At 44.3% G+C, this 19,151-nt stretch overlaps 1 long non-coding RNA gene across 1 annotated transcript; it reads right to left on the bottom strand.

Moving 5' to 3' along the window:
* Window positions 1-221: 221 nt before the first annotated feature.
* Window positions 222-5,426, bottom strand: LOC137853561 (uncharacterized). The gene is made up of 2 exons (XR_011094573.1): window positions 1,547-5,426; window positions 222-752 (listed from the first exon to the last, which is right to left on the bottom strand). It is a non-coding gene; the product is annotated as an uncharacterized lncRNA (long non-coding RNA).
* Between the last annotated feature and the right edge of the window lie 13,725 nt (window positions 5,427-19,151).

Genomic DNA, 19,151 nt, shown 5'->3' with positions numbered 1-19,151 from the left:
ACAGTTTCCACCTTCCTGACAACAGCGGTCAAAAATGTGGGGAAACTGGAAATAAAGCTATCAGAATGCAGGCATATAAAAAGCAAAGTCAACTAATGAAGGAACACAATGTTCTAGAAGAACTCTGTAAAATTCACCTGGATCTGAGAATAGTTACTATGCTTCTTCCAGCCCTCCTTTCATGTTCGGAGTGGGCTTGAACACAGTGGGTACCAGCCTGGTGAGCTTAAAACCAGTTCATTCTTTATTAGGAGCATATATAAAATCCCAGCAGAACAAAGCCATCACAACCCTTAAAAAAATAATAACAAAAATCCCAATTTAATCCCTTTGGCCCAAGGGAGATGCTTTCTTTCCCATGGCAGGCACTGCCATAGCCCTGGGATGCTGCCTGCAGAAAGAGCCCTTGCTCTGCACATTCAGCAAATGGAAACAAGACCGGAGCAGGCACGGTCGATGGAGCATGGCAGCACACGAGGGAAGTCATTTCCTACTGATACCTCTAACACATCATTTTATAACTCGATGCCTGTGGTCTGGTTAGCCTTATCTTAGCCAAAACACTGTAGCAGTCATAAAGTGTACTTTGCTTTAATTCCTGCACGAAAACGTTGCCACGGGGTTTTGGCTATTTGTCCTGCGGCGGTGAATTCCAAAGGTTTGTTATCTTCGGCGTCTACGGTCACTGTCCTCTTCTTGTTTTGCTGTCTCATGTCTCAGCTGGCTTCTCAAGGCACTCGCTCATCCTGCAACTGTGAAACAGAGAGTGAAGGAAAAAAAAAAAAAGAAAAAGAAAAAAAGAAAGAAAGAAAAAAAGAAGAAAGAAAAAAGAAGAAAGAAAAAAGAAAAAGGAAAGTCTGGCCAGTTTTTCCTTTCATTTGTCACCGTGACTAACCCAAATGTTTACCCTTGACCCCAGATGTATAGAAGCTTTTCCAGGCCAAGAAATTCTCCTTTTCCCAGCTAAGCCATCCGTTTCACTGAGGCCAGCGCTAACGCGAGCCCTGCCACGCTCAGCCCAGCCGAGCAGCGCCAGCACGGGCGGCGAGCCCTGCCCATCGCTAACGGAGCAGCACCCTCTAGTGCACGCCGACAGCGAGATCTGCAACAGGAGCAGACCCTGGGGCTACGATCAGCCTCCGTGTGTGGCTGCTGGGGGGGAGATCAGCTGCAGGGGTTTTCTCTTCCCAGCTTTCCTTCTCTAGGATCACCTCCGTGTGCCCGTGAGATGCTGGATGTTAGCCGGGTCCCCAGCAGACCCAGCGGCTTTTCTTTCATTATTAGTCGTTTCCATGGTTCGCATCATTTTTTGGGGGTGTTAGAAGGAGGGAGAACACGAAGGACACGCTTGTGGCAGACCCCCAGCAGGGGGTCCATCCGTTCCTGGATGCAGAGGCAAAGTAGCAGTGCTGTGTCATGCCCCAGATCCCAGTGACCAAACGTACATCGAGGGATTTTATGAAAACACAGAGCTCCCCTCTCACGCTAAAAATAACCGTGAGTAAGCAGCTGCTTGAGATTTTGGAAAAATTAAAAATAAACATACCTGCTTAACCAGAGGTGGAAATTTTGTCTAGCGTTTCAAGGCTAGTGCTTCCTTTCGTTGAGACCTCGGACTGAGCTGTGGCGCTTAGCCGAGGAAAGGGAATTAATCCCTCCAAGGTGACGCTGGGGCTGGGGAGCCAGCGTGCGCCCACGCAAACCCTGGGGTGAGAGCGCTGGCCCCACGCGCTGCGACAGCCAAGAGCCACAGCCCTGGGAAAAGCCGGCAAGGCACCAGGGCTAATGAGCTATGCAGCGGTTTCACCTACCCCTAATGCTTCTGCGCTTTAATGCACCAGGCACCATCCCTCGCACACCCATGGCAGCATGGGAATAAGGCAGCAAGGCTGTGCCCAGGGCTGTAGCACTGCCCCAACACAGCCAAGCAGCCCAGCCCCGCTCCCTGCCACCTCCATGGGCTGGGCAGCCCCTTCTCTGCACCACATCTGGATACGGCCCTGCTGGAGTGGGAAGGGGAGGGCTTAGGGTGGCTGTAAAAACCCCCAAACCCGCAGTGTTGGAGAGAAGAAACAGCTCTCCACCTTCTCGGTCTCTACACTGTGTTTTACTATTCTCTTCAAATGAAGCAAACACCATTATTTCCCGTTAGGTGTTCCTGGTGCAGGAGTATTTCATTGAAAAATGGTTCTTTAATGCTAATGGGAATTATGCTCCTAGCATGATTTATATTAATAAGGCATGTGCAGTTCCTTAGTACATTCAGACCCAGATGGGAAATAGGATTCTTTTCTTTCTTTTTTTTTTTTTTTTTTTTTTTGTCCTTCCCCACACATCTGATGAAGTGCTCCGAGCATACAATTTAACAAGCTATTCTCCTCTGGCCTTACAGATGAAAAATAGTCCGTTGTGTCGACTCCTCAGATGCCTATTTTTACACCTTCTGTTTGTTCTTAGTTTGACGTTGTTAATCACAGTCCCACCAAAGCCCTATTGTTCAGCTCTTCAAGAAGAATGTTGTTATATTGACTGTTTGTGCGTCAGCCCAGCTCTCTCTGGAGCTGCACTTGGATGAAATTAGATAATTTCCATTAGTAGAACATGCATTATTAGTCCCCAATGCCAAATTGAAAAGAGAGCCAAGATTACTATTTCTGGCCGTGTTCACCTCAGGAAGGAACCTTCTCAGCTTTAATGGGATTTTGCTATTGTTGGTTGCCTTCTGTTTGACACTGTGCCAGTGGGGTTGAAAATTGTTTAGAAAGCTGCATGAAATATAATAGAGCCCAAGCCATTTGCTGCAGCACATTCCAGCGTGATGTTTATTTTGAAAAAAAAAAAAAAAAAAAAAAAGGAAAAAAAATTATTGTCCTTGGCAGAAAAAAAATCCCACTAACTTGACTCTCAGAACATACGTTTCTTGTTGCTCTTGTGTTTTCAAAAATTGCTGCCAGTATTGGTATATTAGGCACAGAGGTGATAAGTCTAATAATATTTATAATGATTTACATGACTTGGAGAAGTGGTTTACAGGCACAGGCTGCATCATTATGACAGGAAAATAAGCCAAGGGGTGCCAGATCAGATCCCAAAGAAAAAGGCTGAGACCACATTTGTCAATATAATATGCATTTTCATCTCCTGCAGCTCCATTTTTTCATCTGTAAAATGGATCAAGAGCACATCTCAGCTACCCAAAGGATTTTGGAGGACACGCTCTCTGTACCCTGTCATGGTGGGTGCTGGGGTCTTCACCCCACCAAGGTAGCCTTCATCCCCTTCACTCCTTCCTTTCCTCTTCTGGATCCCTCACCATGACCTCCCCTGCATCTCAGGCTGCCGCTCCTTGAACACCAGTGTGGGAGTGGAGATGGCAGAGTGAACTCTTGCTTAGCCCTGAACTCCCCCCAGGTCTGTTTTTCCTCCATATAGTACTGTTTTGTTCTATGAATGCAGTCTTAAAATAATTATTAATGAAAGCAGAGTTGACTTTGGAGCAAAAGTTTCCGGTTACTTGGCATTTCCAACTTGTAAGCTATCTAAGGGTAGTGAAATGCGGTACATTTTTTGGATGAGATCAGGATCCAAAAACACATTTTCCCTCCAGGCTCCTTCAGAGCTCAGAGCCAGACCCACCTTTACTGGACCCTTGTCTATTCAAACCCGTAAGAAGCTGAGCAAATAGACCAAAGTTACCCATCTTTAGGAAAATAAATACAGCGAGCAATCTTCAAAGCCTTCGGACAAGGATCCACTCCACAATGCAGGCGTTATCATCGGGCTCTAAACCAGAATGCTCTTTGGTTTACATTAACCTATTGTTTGTTTCTATTTTAACCCACAAACACTGACTGATTGCGGAGCCTTGGCTTCGAACCATCCACCGAATAATTAAAAATACAGCAGACACCAGCCAACACGCTTCCTCCGCACAAAGCTGCTCCCCTACCTGCCTGCCTGGAGCTGCTCCATCAGGAAAACCACCCCAGCAGCCTGCAGAAAAGCGTGCACCTCCCCAGACCCCGTAGTTTCGCCAGCCCCAGCAGCCAGCCCCCCTGGGCACGTCGAGGTGAGGCTTGTGGGTGCCAGAGAGAGGTGTTCAGATGGAGCTCGGGTCCCTGTTTTCATAGCTGCTCCAACAACATCCACCCCGCAACAAGCTCCGGAGCTGACTCAACAAGCAAAACGTTCACAAACCGGAGGTCAGGCAGAAAATAATCTGTGTTTACAAGGCTGGGGGAGCTCATCTGCACCCTGGCTATCTCCTCGCATGGAGCATTTGTCTTCTCACCGACCTTTTTATTTTTTTCCTCTTCATGCTGTGAAATGTTCATTGTCTCCCGCTAAGGCGAGTTTGATAAGGATCTTGCTGAGAGCGGCTTTTAGGAAAACCCATTGCTCCGAAAAGGAACCAACCATTGTAGAGACAGCACTTCAAAGTTATAGCAGTATCTTGTTTTTCTGTACCAAATAAATAAATAAAGTGAAGATGAACAATGTGTTTCCATTTACGGGGGAGTGTGGGAAAATCCAGGTCTCATCAGACTGGGAAGCAGAGCGGCGTATGCTGACTAAGAGACTGGAAATAGCGCGGCTGTCAATTGAAGGAATTCGGGGTTGAATAATATCGCGGAGCAGGGCGGTGCCATCGGGGGCAAGCAGGAACCCTGGCCCCAAACCTGCTCCTTTGAACTCTGGAGGATTCACACGAGAAAACACACGGCCTTGGCTGGACACCTCTGGTCGAAGGGGAATGCAGGTTGTGTCCAGCACAGCCCACTGTCGGGATGGTGGTGGTGGTGGGACACCAATGATATGGCCCCATCCTGCACCCCGAATTCATCGTCACCATCAACTTCTCAGCCAGCGAGAAACCAGGGATGCTTGAAGTGTCCTTTAATGTTTTCTCCTATGGATAATTGCCCTATTATTTTTTTTCTTAGCTAGTGATGAAGGGAGAAAATGCAGGAGAGATCCCATCCTTTGGTGCTTTGGGACTTGGTGCTGTTTTAATAATAATAAAAACAAAATATTGAGAAAAAAAAACTGCAGTATATCAGCATGTTTTTAAGGTTGGTGGGAAAAAAAAGACCTTCTGGTCCCAGTGGTATCAGTAAGGACAACGTCTATTGGGCTCCAGTTCTTAAAAAAAATCTGAGTCATGCAGAGAGCGCTCAGCTCAGGGAACTCATGGCTGGGGAGGGGAAACAAGCTCCTCGTCTAGTGTCTCATCAGAACCTCATCAAAATTAGCATGTCTTTGGAAATGTGTTCTCTAATGAGATGAGTGCTGCTTGCCCAGGAGGAGAGGGAATATAAGGGGAGGAGAGGAAGGGACATTTCACCTCCAACTCACTCCAAACTTGCTAAATTCACCCCTGCATTTGCCAAAGGGAAGAACTAGACATCACACTCCACCTGGCAAGATAATTTTTTCCCCTAGCCTTCAAAGGCTGGAAAATGGGTGTCTGCACTGCAGGAATTTTTCTGAATAGGTGATGACAGTTACAACTTTATTCCTTTTTCCACAATTTTAAGGAGATTTAAGTGAGTGTCCCAATCTGTACTACTCACAGAAAGGTTGCTTTGCAAAGATGGGTGCAGGCAGAGACCCTCCCATACCTGTGGGGAGGGTGGGCTAGGTGCACATATATGTACATGCACATGCACATACCTACGTGCACGTGTGGGCACAAAGCAGCACCATACAGGCATGCACATGTTGCCTGGAAAATGGAAGTGGGACAAGGAATAGGGAGGAATGGATTCAGATATTTTTCTCTTTTCCAGAACTGAGCTTCTTTGAAGGTTGAGAACAACACAGAGCAATGCCATATGGAAGAAGAGATCTGTCTGCATTACCTGTTTGAGTGGATTACTCTAGATCCCACTGTGGACTCTCCCGTCTCTGGAGGAAGCAACAGTCATGGCAAGAGCTCGCCCTCTAGGAGATGCTCCAGAGAAGCCACCTGTATCTTCCTCCAGGATACCTGAGAAGGGAAAAAAGCATCCCCATGCCCTTCTAGACAGCATCCACTTCTCAGGGCAGTCATATGATGTATGATCAACCATAATGTTGCTTTTAATTACATGGATAAATGAGGTCAGATTCTCCTGACGTTGCACAATTTAGGAGCTCGTTCCTCAGGTTCAGGATCAATGCCGGTGTCTTGATCCACCCCAACTACAAGCAAGCAATGATTTATTTTGCTTCTTCACTACAAATATTTTCCCTGAGAACATCCCATTTGGGGGGTTTTCAGCAAAACTGGGAGGTGTCCAGTTTTTTTATTTTTTATTTTTGTTTGCATGTCACCCATACGCAGACATATGATGGAGTCCCCCAAGGTTGGGATCCAGATTTACAGCCCCAGAAATGAGCCTGACTAGAATTTCACTTTGGACCCATCTCTCCAAACACACTGCAAATCTCTCTGTAACAAGAAAACGAGAAACACTTTATAACCCTTCTATTCATGTCTGCTCCGCCAAATTTAAACACACATTTAAAAAATAAATAGGGCATGGGTGATGTGCAGGAATAGCTTGCTGCTTCTCTTTTTCTTTTTTTTTTTTTCTTTTTTTCTTTTTTTTTTTTTTTCAAGTCAGTGAAACAGCCTTAAAGAGGCCCCCTTGAACAAGCACTGTTCATTTATTTTTCTTGGAAGCTTCCAGTGTCCTTAACTCCTTTTAGACACATGAGAGGTGAATGATTAAGTCGAAGCCATTATCTTTGCATAGAACATCTCTGCTGGCAGCTGGCCAAGCAGAGAGGAAAAGTGAAATGCAATAAAACCCGCTGGAGCTATTGTGTCTGAGCAGATCCTGCGGCGAGCTGCTGGGAAGCCTGGCTGAGTTGAAAAGAGGTCTCTGGGTGGGGATCGGTAATGAGGCAGGGCACCGTTTGGAGGAGCACTTTTCTCGCCAGAAATAAGAGCATATAAATAACTTCCGTGAGATGAAGCCAGCCCTCATTTAAACAGGTGCCACTTGGCCAGCTTTGCCACTTGCCTGCGGGTCCAACAGTCTTGTGCCCCAGGCCAGCTAGCTACCCCCTGCTCTCTGCCACCCCTCAAAGATCATGAAATAAATTAAGCTTAACAGCGACGCACTTCAGGGGAAGGAATAACGTTTGCTGTTCCTGATGTCTGGGTGTCCCATCACCAAAGTTGTATCTGTTTGGATGGAAACTAGACCCTGTCAGCAAAAATCACATTTTTCCTTGGACCTTAGTCTTGACTAGGCTTTGGTTGCAGAGCCGTGCAAAGCTCTGTCCCTGAGACCTTGCTTTGGTCAAATGTTGCCAGATGAGTTTTGGAAGACTGTGCCTTGTGCGCAGAGAGTTGAGCATCCTTGGGGCTGCTCGTTGGGCACCAGCAGTGATGGTGACCAATTTCTGGCACACAGTTCGAGGCCAGCATCAAGAGGCTGCCACATTTACTCTGAGGAGGCTCAGAGGCACAGTCAGCTGCTGGTGTATGAAGCTGCAAGCACTGGGACTGCAGATTTTAGCCGGGTACCATTCATAGCCCCGTGTTGTAGGACCAAACAAGTGGTAAATCGCTGGCCTCATCCTTACAAAACGCCAGGCTAGCGAGCATCTAGAAAGGTTACAGCTCTATGTTGTATGGCTGCATCTGATTCAGCTGAAATTACATGGCATCCTGAAAATGAAGTGATTTAAGGGCCTAAATAAGTTAATCCAACTGTGGAATTAACTTGTCTGCAAGAGAAATGTGAGATGCAAAATACTGACTGATTTATCACTGGAGAGGAATTACAGGCAATGCTCCTACGTCTTGCTCAGGACAGACACCAGTAAGTCAGCAAATGGAGCACTGGGATTCACACAGGGTTATGCAGGATACACGTATTGAATCTACTCTGAAAAATTGCCTTACATGCTCATTTCCTCTTAAAAAGAGACTTGTACAGTATTGCAAATTGTCCCCAGACCTGATTCTGTCAAGGGAAAGCTTGAAATCACCACCACAGGCCCATACATCTCCTGTACCAGCTGACTGCTGCTTTGGAATCACCCTGTTGGACTTCCTCAAATTTAAAAAAAAAAAAAAAAAAAAGGCAAAAGAAAAAAAAAAAAAGCCAGAAGGAACATTTACGTCACAAATCACATCTGCTCCTGTAATTACTTTCCTGCTGGCTGTTTTCAGCAGAGAAGGAAACCCGCCAGAGCTGGTATCCAACAATGGACTACGAGTCACCTCCTTGAAGCCTCCGAGTTTTCTGAAGGGGGAAAAACGTGGTGCACAGCTGATCCGTGGTGTGCTGCCACAAAGACAACAGAAAGTCGAGTGCTTGGCTTGGAGAACGTGTTCATGGATCACTCGCCAGGAAAGGAAAGCTTGGAAAACCTCTCCCATGAACTTCCTCTGTGTGCAGGCAGCCACGCACTGCACGACGCCCAGGTCACCTGCCGCGTTGTGCTACTGCAGGAGGGGAAAACTCATGAGATCCTCTCAGTGCTGGCTCACTGAGCCTTATTATCAAAGCCCCACATAATCATGAGGTGAACAGTCGGGCAGTGGTGCCACCAGTGTGCAGGACAATGGCACAGCAGGTAGGAGGTGTTACAGTGCAGATCACTTAGGCAAAGGAAACCTGGCGGGAGACAGAAAAAGAGAATCAAAATTTAGCATCACACAAATAATTTCAAAAGAAAATACATTGTCTGCTAGGTAAGAAAGGGCAGTGTTTCTTCTGTCTACAAGAATGAAAATTCTGGATGATGCAAAGCTCCTTTGTACTGCATGCCTTAGCTCAGCTCACCTCCTTCTAGATACCTCCTATAGATAACCTCCTTCACAGGAGGAACATGAGCCTCACCAGAGCCAGAATTTCTTGGTTTGAGGTTTGAGGCTGCAACAGGTAAACCCTGAAACATTTCAGCATGAAGACACAGCAAATCCTAATGGCTCCAGGCAGTGGCACCGTGTCCAAGCCCTGGTGCCCTCCTGGTGCTGCAACAGCATGTTCGGGCACTGGGTGCTCTGCAGAGACGTCCTGAACAGGGCTGAGCTCACCCTGGGCTTGCTCAGCTGCCTTGCCTTGCCATTACCATAGTAGTGATGTACCTCTAAGAACAGTGAAAAGGTTTCTTTTCCTTCCCTGAACAGCAGGCACCACTAGTCTTTCTTATTCTTAACTATTTTGAACATCGTTTTGTCCCAGTGTTGGTGGGCTCGATCACCCTTCCCAGCTTCCAGCAACCCAGCAGCAGGCTGGATGAACATCCCCAGGTCTTCCCCAGTGCCGGAGCAGCCGGCTGGGGTGGGGTGGCTGCGATGGCCCCGTCGGGGAGTGCCTGGTCGTGGTCCCAAGGGAGGAGGCTTTGGCTGCATCCCCACGTCAGCTGTTGGGAGAGGGCGGCGGTGACTTTCCCAAGCAGCTGGAAAAACAATCTGCCAGGAGCCCTGCGTCCAGGCTGCTAGTGTGACTTTTAGCGCCAGGTCTTTGGGGACCGATTTCTGTCAAGCCCAGAGCACCAGTCCCATTTCATTCATCTTCATTTTCTGCTTTTGCTTCCAGAAAATCTAAAAATTATTCCAAAACTATTGTTTTAACAGACATGCCATAAATCAGATATTGTAAGGGGAGCACGCTGCCGCTCCCTGAGCCAAACACATTCCCGTATTTCCTGGTCGAGGATGGTGACCATCAGGACAAGCATTACGTTTCAGCTTTGCTCGGCCTGAAGTCAGCGGATGGCAAGAGGGTCTCCATCTGGAGTCATTTTATGGCATTGGAGTGGTTCTCCTCCAGCAGCAGCCACCGCCTGCTAATATAAAAATACTTAGGAGAAAAAGCAATACATTTTATTAGGTTGGTAGGAGGAAAAAAGCCCTATTCAAGACTTCCATTAACTTTTATGAATATCTCCAAAGAGATTTATTTTTATAACAACATTGGAGCAAAGGAATAAAAGCCAATTTTCTTGACACTCAAAATTACAATTTCTCACCAGGGTCTGCAGCCAAGCCCTGCTCACCTTGCTCCCATGAACAACACCTTTGAAAGCCAGAACTCCACTCCAGGAGGAAGGATGACATGCAGGAGATCTGGGCTCAAGTGTTGGCACTGCCAAAAGCTCCCTGCAGAAGCTCTCTGCTGTTTCTCCATGCTGCTGGCCACCTCCCCATCACTGGTTTGTCTCTGGGATGTTCAGACCAGCTCCTAGAGTTCAAGACACTGAAGTAAACATCCTGTTTTGGATCCTATTGCCTGCAGCAGGGAGCTCCTCTGCCTAAGCACATATCATATAAAACTGTTTCCTCCAACCTGTTTCAGATTTGCCACCTTTTAATTTCTTTGAATGCCTCTTGTTCCATTGTTATATGACACCGTCCTGCCAATCTATTTTCTCTAGACTATTTACTGTTTTCCTTCCCATCTTCCCAAATGATTATACTTCTTAGTGTCACCTTGTAGCTCTCTACAACTGCGGAAGAAAACCCAACAACGTGTGTCTTTGAGCTGTCAGGACTGTGTGTGAGGCAGGCAGAGCCCAATCCCATGGCCCCACACGTTTCAGGCATCCCAAACGTCCCAGCATGGGGAGGTCAGGCACCAGCGAGCAGAAAGCTGAGGCCAATGCAAGGGCACACTAGTAGGCAGGGTTGGCACCAGCGAGGCAATCTGTATGGCTGCAGCCCCTGCTAGATTTTTAAATTAGAGGGGAAGGGTGACAGGTACCTGCTCAGCAGCACCCATCCCTGGCTGCTCAGCCCATCGTCTGCCTCACGGCTCACAACGTGGCCATGAAACAACGAAGCACTTGAAGCCTGATGCCTTTCAGCTGTAAGCACACCCTTCCCTCCCTGGAACAAGAGTGTCTGGTCTTGGCCCCTCGTCAAGTCTGACAACATTTACACTTTCCAAAGGTCCAAAGTTCAGGTGCTTGTAAATGAGGAGAAAAGCAACTCAACTGCATCAGGACATTGTCCCCTAGAGGAGGCAAAACGGGAATGGCAGACACGTGTCCTTGCTGGGGGAACATGACTGAGCTCTTAGCTCTGCTTCCAGCAACCAAAGTCCCAAAGGGCACAATGTGCCACCGGTATGAGTAGTGCAGGCTCTGCAGGGCAGTGTGCTGGGACTGTCCCCAAGTACAGCAGCAAAGCAACTTGGGGCAGCTCAGTTTTAAACCCAGGAGGATTCATATCTGGGGATGGCTTTTCATCTGTTCCATCTCTCTGCTTCCACCTCAAAAGGGAAGCTCTACATAAGACCAGCAAAACCACCCTCAGTCCTCTCAGCCCCAGGGGTAGAACATCTTGAGAGAGACAACATACATCCTCTGATCTGAGGCAGGCTTTGCAGATTCAGAAGGGCTGTGTGATATTGGCAAGATATCTAATCATCAGAGACGTGTTTTGCAGAAAGGCTCCTTCAGTGGTTGCTTTGATCCTGCTAACCACGTGCCTTCTCACTGTCCATATAGGCACCACTTGCAGCATCAAATCTCTTCCAAACTGCACATGGGATGCCCCCAATTCCAGAGGAATACAAAGCCCAGGTACAACAAATCCACATCTCTTTCTCCCAGATGAAGCGAGCATTTCTTTGCAGGCAGGCCTGGGAAGCAGGAGCAGGCTCAGCCCGTCCCCTGTGTCCGACTGCCCTCTACCCGACAGAGCGGGATGCACAGCCAGCAGCTCACTGTGTGATGGGACCCAATCCCTCCCCTCAGCAACCAATGCCTTCAATTATTAAAAAATAAATAAATAAAAAGAAAGAAAGAAAGAAAAGAAATGCATCCAGCCCTTAGGACATACCCTCTCTAGTTTCTCAAGACTCATGCCACAATGCCCTAAGTAAGGAAAATGTGCCACTGCGAATGTTTATAACATCTGATTTAATGTTATGCAGCTTCTCTCAGCCATAAACCAGAACAAATACTCCAAGATTTATTACATCCTTCCCTTCAGGGCCTTAAGCAATTGTACTTGATTAACTCTGCAGTTAAACAGCACCAAGCAGAAGCATGACAGCTTTGCATCCAGGATTCCTGAGAGGCATACTGTTTTCCATGAGGATTTAGGTCTAAAACCAGAAAGATGAGTCTCTAAATATGTGCTTATCCATTTGCATGGGGTAACAACATGCACTGCACATTTTCTCCTTCAGGGAGATGAGCTGAGCAAAGTCTTACTTTGCTCTCTGACATTAAAAATTACTTAGCAGTTTTTGTAGCAGTAAATACCTGATCCTACTTGTCAGCTTACGTTCTGGACAGGACAAGAATTCTTAAATTTGCTTAATGTCCAGTCATATTTAAGTGGCAGAAGGATTTCTTCAGTACCATTTTTAGCTTAAGTGAGACCTTCTGGTGCATTTCTCCTGTAAGCATCTCCTTCATCAGTTCAGTATCTCCTGCAAACAAATTTTAACTGCGAAGAAACTTTACCCAAACCCCGTACAAGAACAGCCAGATTTGTTTCAATTCTGCTTCCTTTCCAATCCCATGAAAGACTTGAAAGTTCATTACTTTCCCCCTCTCCATGAGTTGCTTATAGCAAAGTCTCCATGAGAAGAGAGTAGATAGCACTGGTAGCACACAGACATCAGAGAAGGTTACAGTGATGGGCATGTCCCCTCCAGAAAGATGTTGCAAAAACAGAGACCAAGAATGTCTTGCCAGTTTCCTCAGGACCTCTCAGAGCAGCTTCATCCATATGAGAAGACCACAGAGCAACCTAGAGCAATCACAAACAGCAAGCCTACTTTATATCATCTCTGTTGTGAGAGTACTGAGCAGGGCGTGCTTCAGTTAACCATAATGCACAGAATTTATTGCAAATTAAACTGTTTACTGCGCAAAGCAATTTGCAAGGACTGTCATGCTCACAAGGTTTTTTACTGTTGATTTTTTCAAGTATTAAAACCCCATCAAAACAATATTAATTGAATGCTCCCTATGCCCTTCTATATCCTCAAAGACATTTACACATCTTTGAGTAATAGAGAAAAATGACCTAGATTGTTTGCGTCTGATGGGTCATTACTGTTCTGCAATACCCACTGGAAAATGCACGTTAACTGCAGTTTGACAGTAATGTATCTGAAGCCACACAAAAAAATCATGGAGTGTATAGACTAGTGTTTCAATTGAGTTGAAATATAGTCTAGCATTTGTCTTGGCTGCATTAACAAGGTCTGTTTTACCAATACATTTATATTTATGATGAGTAAGGGCAGATTATAGTTGTTAAAATTTGTCCTCCTGACATGAAAACACTACTTTGTCATTAATACATTTTGTAGTATAAACTATGATGTCAGGTCAATGTAAAGGGTAAAAACTTTCCTAAAGTATGCACACATCATTTTTTTAAAGCTATTGAGCCTAATGGAATAACAAAGGTCATAATAACAAACCATTACAGCTTTGGTCTTGGCAACTATGTCCACAGAAGAATCCTCCAAGAAACAATCATCATTTCTCCAATGTTATGGCATTAGGACGACAGGAATGGTTCACAAATGAGTCATGTGAGCCCAGAAACGCAGTAGCTATGTGAAAGCTGAGCAATCAATTATTCGTTTGTTTACCAAGAGCTTTCTCAGCTGACATTAACCAGAACTTCTTAAAAAGAAGAACTTTACAGCTGTCCTAGGATGTCCCATGAGGCTGTGCTCAGAGGCTGAAAAGATTGCTTAATTTCTCCGTAAATAATCTAGTATTTTTATTGAAATAAACAACAACACATGGACTAATTAACTGGGTTCAACCTGAGACCCAGCAGGTGTCAAAATAGCAAAGACCCAGGGCTGGGGTGATGATAAGATGGGATACTGGGGCAGGGAAAGGGCAATCAAGCAACCAAGAGCCAGCTCTTGCTCAAAATTCAGTACATGACATTCCAAGACCCCAGTAAGCTTTTCTGTACATGACTTACTGCAGATACATATACACATTTGGGCATATTAATACATGGAAATAATCTGCTCTAACTGATTCAATTACATTCTTCTCATTCTGTAGTGATGGATTACCCTAGGTCCTAATGAAGATGTTGCACTGAAATCTTCTTCAACCGTAAATGAATAAGACTTAAAGAGGTTTAAATAGCACATCTCCAGCCCACTTTAACCTATGCTCTTTTTTTTTTTTTTTTTGCCTTTTTTGTTTTTTTGTTTGTTTAAAAGATCCATTAAAACTAGAGAAAATCACCACACAAATGGAACTGAGAAAAACTGTGTATAAACACAGTGCAACCAAGTGCAAAGCAAGCACATAAAATGAGCTGATCTGAGTGGAGCTAAAAACTTGTTTCTCAAACAGTTCCTTCTACATGATAAAGCTGGAGAGGAACACTAAAGCTTAAAATAAATGCAGACAGCAGAAAGATGTTTATACATGGGAATCCATCAATTTACATCTGAACTCCATTAATATTTTTAGATGAAACAAAATTGAGAAAAACCTGAAACAGTAAAATATTTCATGCTGACATTCCCATTGTGTTCAGGCTAGATTCTCAAGATGCCATCTGCAATACCAAAAAGAAGTGATTATGGAGTTAAAGAGATTTTAATTTTTCACAATTAGGGGCAAATCAAAATCCCTACAGTAATGTTTTAACACTTACTCTAGTCAATCAGCCCAGGTTTAATTTTGTTTTCTCTTTCAGACTCAGTGCAGTGTGTCTACTTCTAGAAATAAGGGCAGTAAAAGCTACATTGTTTTACAATAACATAAGCTTTTTAAAGGTTTGCTATTTCTAGGGTTTGTAATAAGAATTCACTTTCTGACAAGAAAAGAGCCCAACAAGATTTGAGAGGTGTTGGGGAACGTTGTGAAATCCATGTACTGTGAAAAAAATGTATCTCACTCTTTGTATGTTTTTTAGCACTTCTAAAGAGGCTTTCTCTACCCACTCTGAGCATGTTTATTAAACCCACTGTCCCTCCTCTGTTGTTTATAAAAACAACCAAATGAGCAGCAGCCAACCCCTCCACTTAGTGTAAGAAAACCTGGGCTTGCTCCAATGCCTTGGCAGCCAGGGAAAGGCTGGTAGGGGACCCGGGGGCTCCTCCTTTACTTCTGCCACTGACTTCATTGAATGATGCCAACTCTTCAGAAAGGTTATTGCTAAGTACAGCTCCATCTTCCTCCTTTATGAGGAAAGTACTTATCAATCACCCATCTCAGAGATAAAATGCATGAGGCTCAGGAAGGCTGCGTGGGGTCACTTCAGGCACAGCTAGGAGCAGACCCCGTCTAAACAAAAGTCTCATCCATTTCACTCCGCTGCTCACCTCTGAGTTTCATACCAGTCCTATAAGCTATAGACTGCCTATAGGCGAAATCCCACCTATGTACTTTCACTGACAGACAAATGAAGAGATAACCACTAACAAAGCAAAAAGTGACTGAGAGTATCACCTCTCCTGCAACAGCTGCTGCAAAGAGGAAATTTGGAATAACAGGGAAATCCTGATTCCCATCACTCATCTACAGCCACAAAACGCATGGATAAAAAGTGTATCACCACCTTTCAATGTTACATTTGTTTTTATAACCATGAGCTATTTCTCAAGACACTCAATCATCTAATAAAAAGTTTGTAGAAGGAATCCAGTCAATGTTGCTCTTGATACTTACTTCTAAAAGCAATCATTTCTTCATTCAAGTGTATGGCTTTGACATCTTTGATGTTGTGTATGTGTGTGCATATGGTTACATGAGTTTAAGGGTAGAGGTACACAAAATACACAAAATAAAGTCCAGGAGCTTATCAAAATGAAAATCCATAACATGAAGTCATATATATTTAGACTCCTTCAGAAAAATAAATATCACTGCTTTAAGTAAACTTTTTAGCACTTCAGTTGATTTAATCTCTCCAGTATGAACTGTGCTGTAAATACACAGATTTATTGGAAGCATGGTTCATTTGCACAAGCTCTGAGTGCTTATTCCAATGAAAGAATGAAGCAGCTGTGAGTAAAAAGTAAGAGCTATCACTCACAACAGGTTGAACCTTTCCAAGGCCATGTATCCTAAAACAATGCCTGCTTCTTTTACTGTCCTGGTCCCATCTGCAACAGACGGTAAAATGTTTCATGCAGCTGGAAAATTGGCCCCATATATTAATCCATTCTCAAGGGTAATAAAGACTGGACAATATTATTTCTAATACAATTCTAATAAGTTAATGAAAACCAATAGTGCTACACCAATGTAGCTACAGTAATATGAAGGTAAAGTTGCTGCCTCCACTATCTTTGCCCAAAAATGCTGACTGAGAGTAATGCAAATTAAATTTTGCAAATTAATGCAACTAAAACTTAATGCAAATTAAATTTTGATTTCTTTCACCTTCCTATACCCAGTGTTTGTCCTAGATTAATAAACCCCATAGTATTAAACTTTCTCTGATACTTTGAATGCACTCTTTTCCTGCAGCCCAGTGTCAGAAAGTGCCAGTGATACACAGCACAGCAGCAATACAGCAGCAGACAGTTGCTGGCCAACATTTTCTTCATTTATGGAAACTGACTCTGGCACTTGCTACTGCATTGTGTGCTAGTTCTTAACTTTAGGAGATCCTAAGTGCATGATCCCTAATTTTGAATTTCCTCCCCAGAACAATTTGCAGCCCTTTTTTGCTAAAAGCTGTTCCTAGCAGAACTACTAGATTTCAAATGTGGGTGCAGCCTATTTAAAATTCCTGTTGATAAATCATGCTGCCTTTTCCCTCCTTTCACCTTCACATGGTCATGCTCACAGGTAGAGGCACATTCATTGCTTTAGGGTTTTGCAGAGGGGCAGCTACCTGGCAAAGTGTCTTGGTGCTGCTAAGAGCGTGGCAGAACCCAGTTGTGCGGCGTTTGCTCTCTGTCACCTTAGCACTTACTGGTAGATCTGTTCCTTTAGGAAAAACAGGTGAAAGCAGGGTCTTTTTGAAGCCAGTGGGAGTCTGACCAGGAGTTATATACATCACCAGGCATGAGAACTCATGGGTGTGATTAGGAAAGAGATCAAGGGCATGGAATAATCACATGAGCACCAGTGAGCAAAGGCAAGTAAAGCCACAGGGACGGACTGGAGAGAGCAGACAGGTGAAGGAAGCACACGAATATAGACTATCACAATACAACTTGTGATGCCCATTACTAGATGGCTTGCCTTTACCATCTTACAGAATTCCTTTTGCTTGAGAGTAGTTTCTCAGGCTCATTCCCTAAGCTGTAATTGCACAGAAAAGACATCCTATCCCTCTCATCTAAACTAACTTTGTGTGAGTTACATTGGTCTGCTAGAAAAAATACAGTACAACAGAGCAGTCTTGCATGTCATATTCTTTCTCTCTCACTACTCTACTGACAACATAAAACATATGTTCTAAAATATACTTCATATTCCTTTTGGGACTGTTTTGCTATTAGAAGGAGTAAACTCATTCTGTAAAGAAAACTTCTAGGCTGAACTTCAATCTATCACCTGGTGACATGAGAGGAAAGAATAAATAAAATTTGGCTAGTTGTTAAGATCTCTATAGAGATAATGTTTTTCTGGAGATCTATGCAATGCATAATCCAAATAAGAAGGGGATAGAGCAGTTGTTTCATAAAATTGTATTCAGGAAAAAAAAATATATCAGACAGCTGTATGAGAAAATGCATTCCCTTGCTCAGTTTGTGAATGGGATCCTGGATGCTTCTCTCCCAGCTCCCGGTACCAGATTGTCTACCTTAGTTTCCTCCGTAGCTAGGGGAAAGATAGAATCCCCTTGGGGGTGATTTGGCCCAGCAAACAGCAGGATCCTCTGCTAGATGCCTGCAGCCAGGGATGAAGCTTTCAGGATGGTGTCTCAGCTGATACTATAAGAAAGACCCTCACTGAAAGCAAAACCCGTTTGTTGAAATGAATCAGAGCAGGACCATTTAAGTTGTGCCTCAAGCACCAGCAAAAATTAGGCTTACCATCAGAAAAGCAGAAGTACTGTTTCGAAAACACAGATTTATGACAGCCCTTTTTTTCGCCCTGCAACAAAAGAGGGCAACATATGTTGCAGTACAATGTGTGTGCCGTGCCTGTTTGGGGATATGCAGCTCAACATTAGAAACCACACACTTGGTAGCAAAAGAGCTGGGTGCTTTCAGAATATTTGGGGTGTGTTTGGGAAATTTTGTATGTCTACAGGCTGCCTAGTATGGGTGGCCTCTTTCAACAGATATTTCGTTTGTTTTTTCTATGGTTGACTAAAATGCTCTTAAATAGGAGAAGTACATAAATTCTTAAACCATTCAAGGTCTGTTCCTCTTTCTAAAGAGAACAATGGCACAACTTCCATTGATACATGGGGTAGGCAATTCCACAGTAAAAGATTCTCCAAGCACAAGGGAGAGGGAGTTCTCCCCCAGGATCCCAGCTGAAAGAGTTGTACTTCCACCTAAATAGCAAGGGTGGCAAAGCTCCCTGAAACATTCAGCCAAGGGTGATCTGAGCTCCAGAAATGGCCAGAGTCCTAACAGGTGAGCAACAGCAACTCTATTCAAATGTGGTTTTAAAGTGTATTTATACTGCATCACTGATTTAAGATCTTAACTCTTGTATTTATTTAAAAAGCAGAAGCACTGTCAAACAGCTGACAATAAGAATAAAATGCAGCTTTACTTATTGAACATCTGGAAAATCATAGGGGTAGGAGAATAGTTTGCTGACAACCATAGAGCTAGCACAGATTTTGGACCCAGTGCTGCCAAATGCAAAGCCTCTCCAGGCAAGAGTGAAGGATGCTCAGCTGGATCTGTCCTCTGGGATGCTACAAAGGACACCCGTCTCTCAAATTAATGACTCCCTTTCCTGGAAACCTACATTTTGTTATATTTATGGTAGCTTGAACTTCATGCACAGAGTCCTAACACTGGCTGGAGAGTTCATGCTGAATTCTTTCAATTTTTGATTTTTTTAGGATGGTCAAAAATGGGCAGAATTCAGCTGATTTGCATTAGAGTCCCTCAAAGACATATGTATAAGACCCTTATAGTAAGTGGCAGCAGACCATAGCGACACTTTGTGGATGCAGACCTCAGCTGGAACAGGTCTTGCAGCAAATTTCTCTTCCAGTGCTGCATTTGTGTACATACACAACATATTAATAAAAACAGGGACGCTCCTGAGAG

Source organism: Anas acuta, chromosome 3 (genome assembly GCF_963932015.1).
Source record: "Anas acuta chromosome 3, bAnaAcu1.1, whole genome shotgun sequence".
NCBI lineage: Eukaryota > Metazoa > Chordata > Aves > Anseriformes > Anatidae > Anas > Anas acuta.
This window is presented reverse-complemented; position numbering and strand designations above follow the sequence as displayed.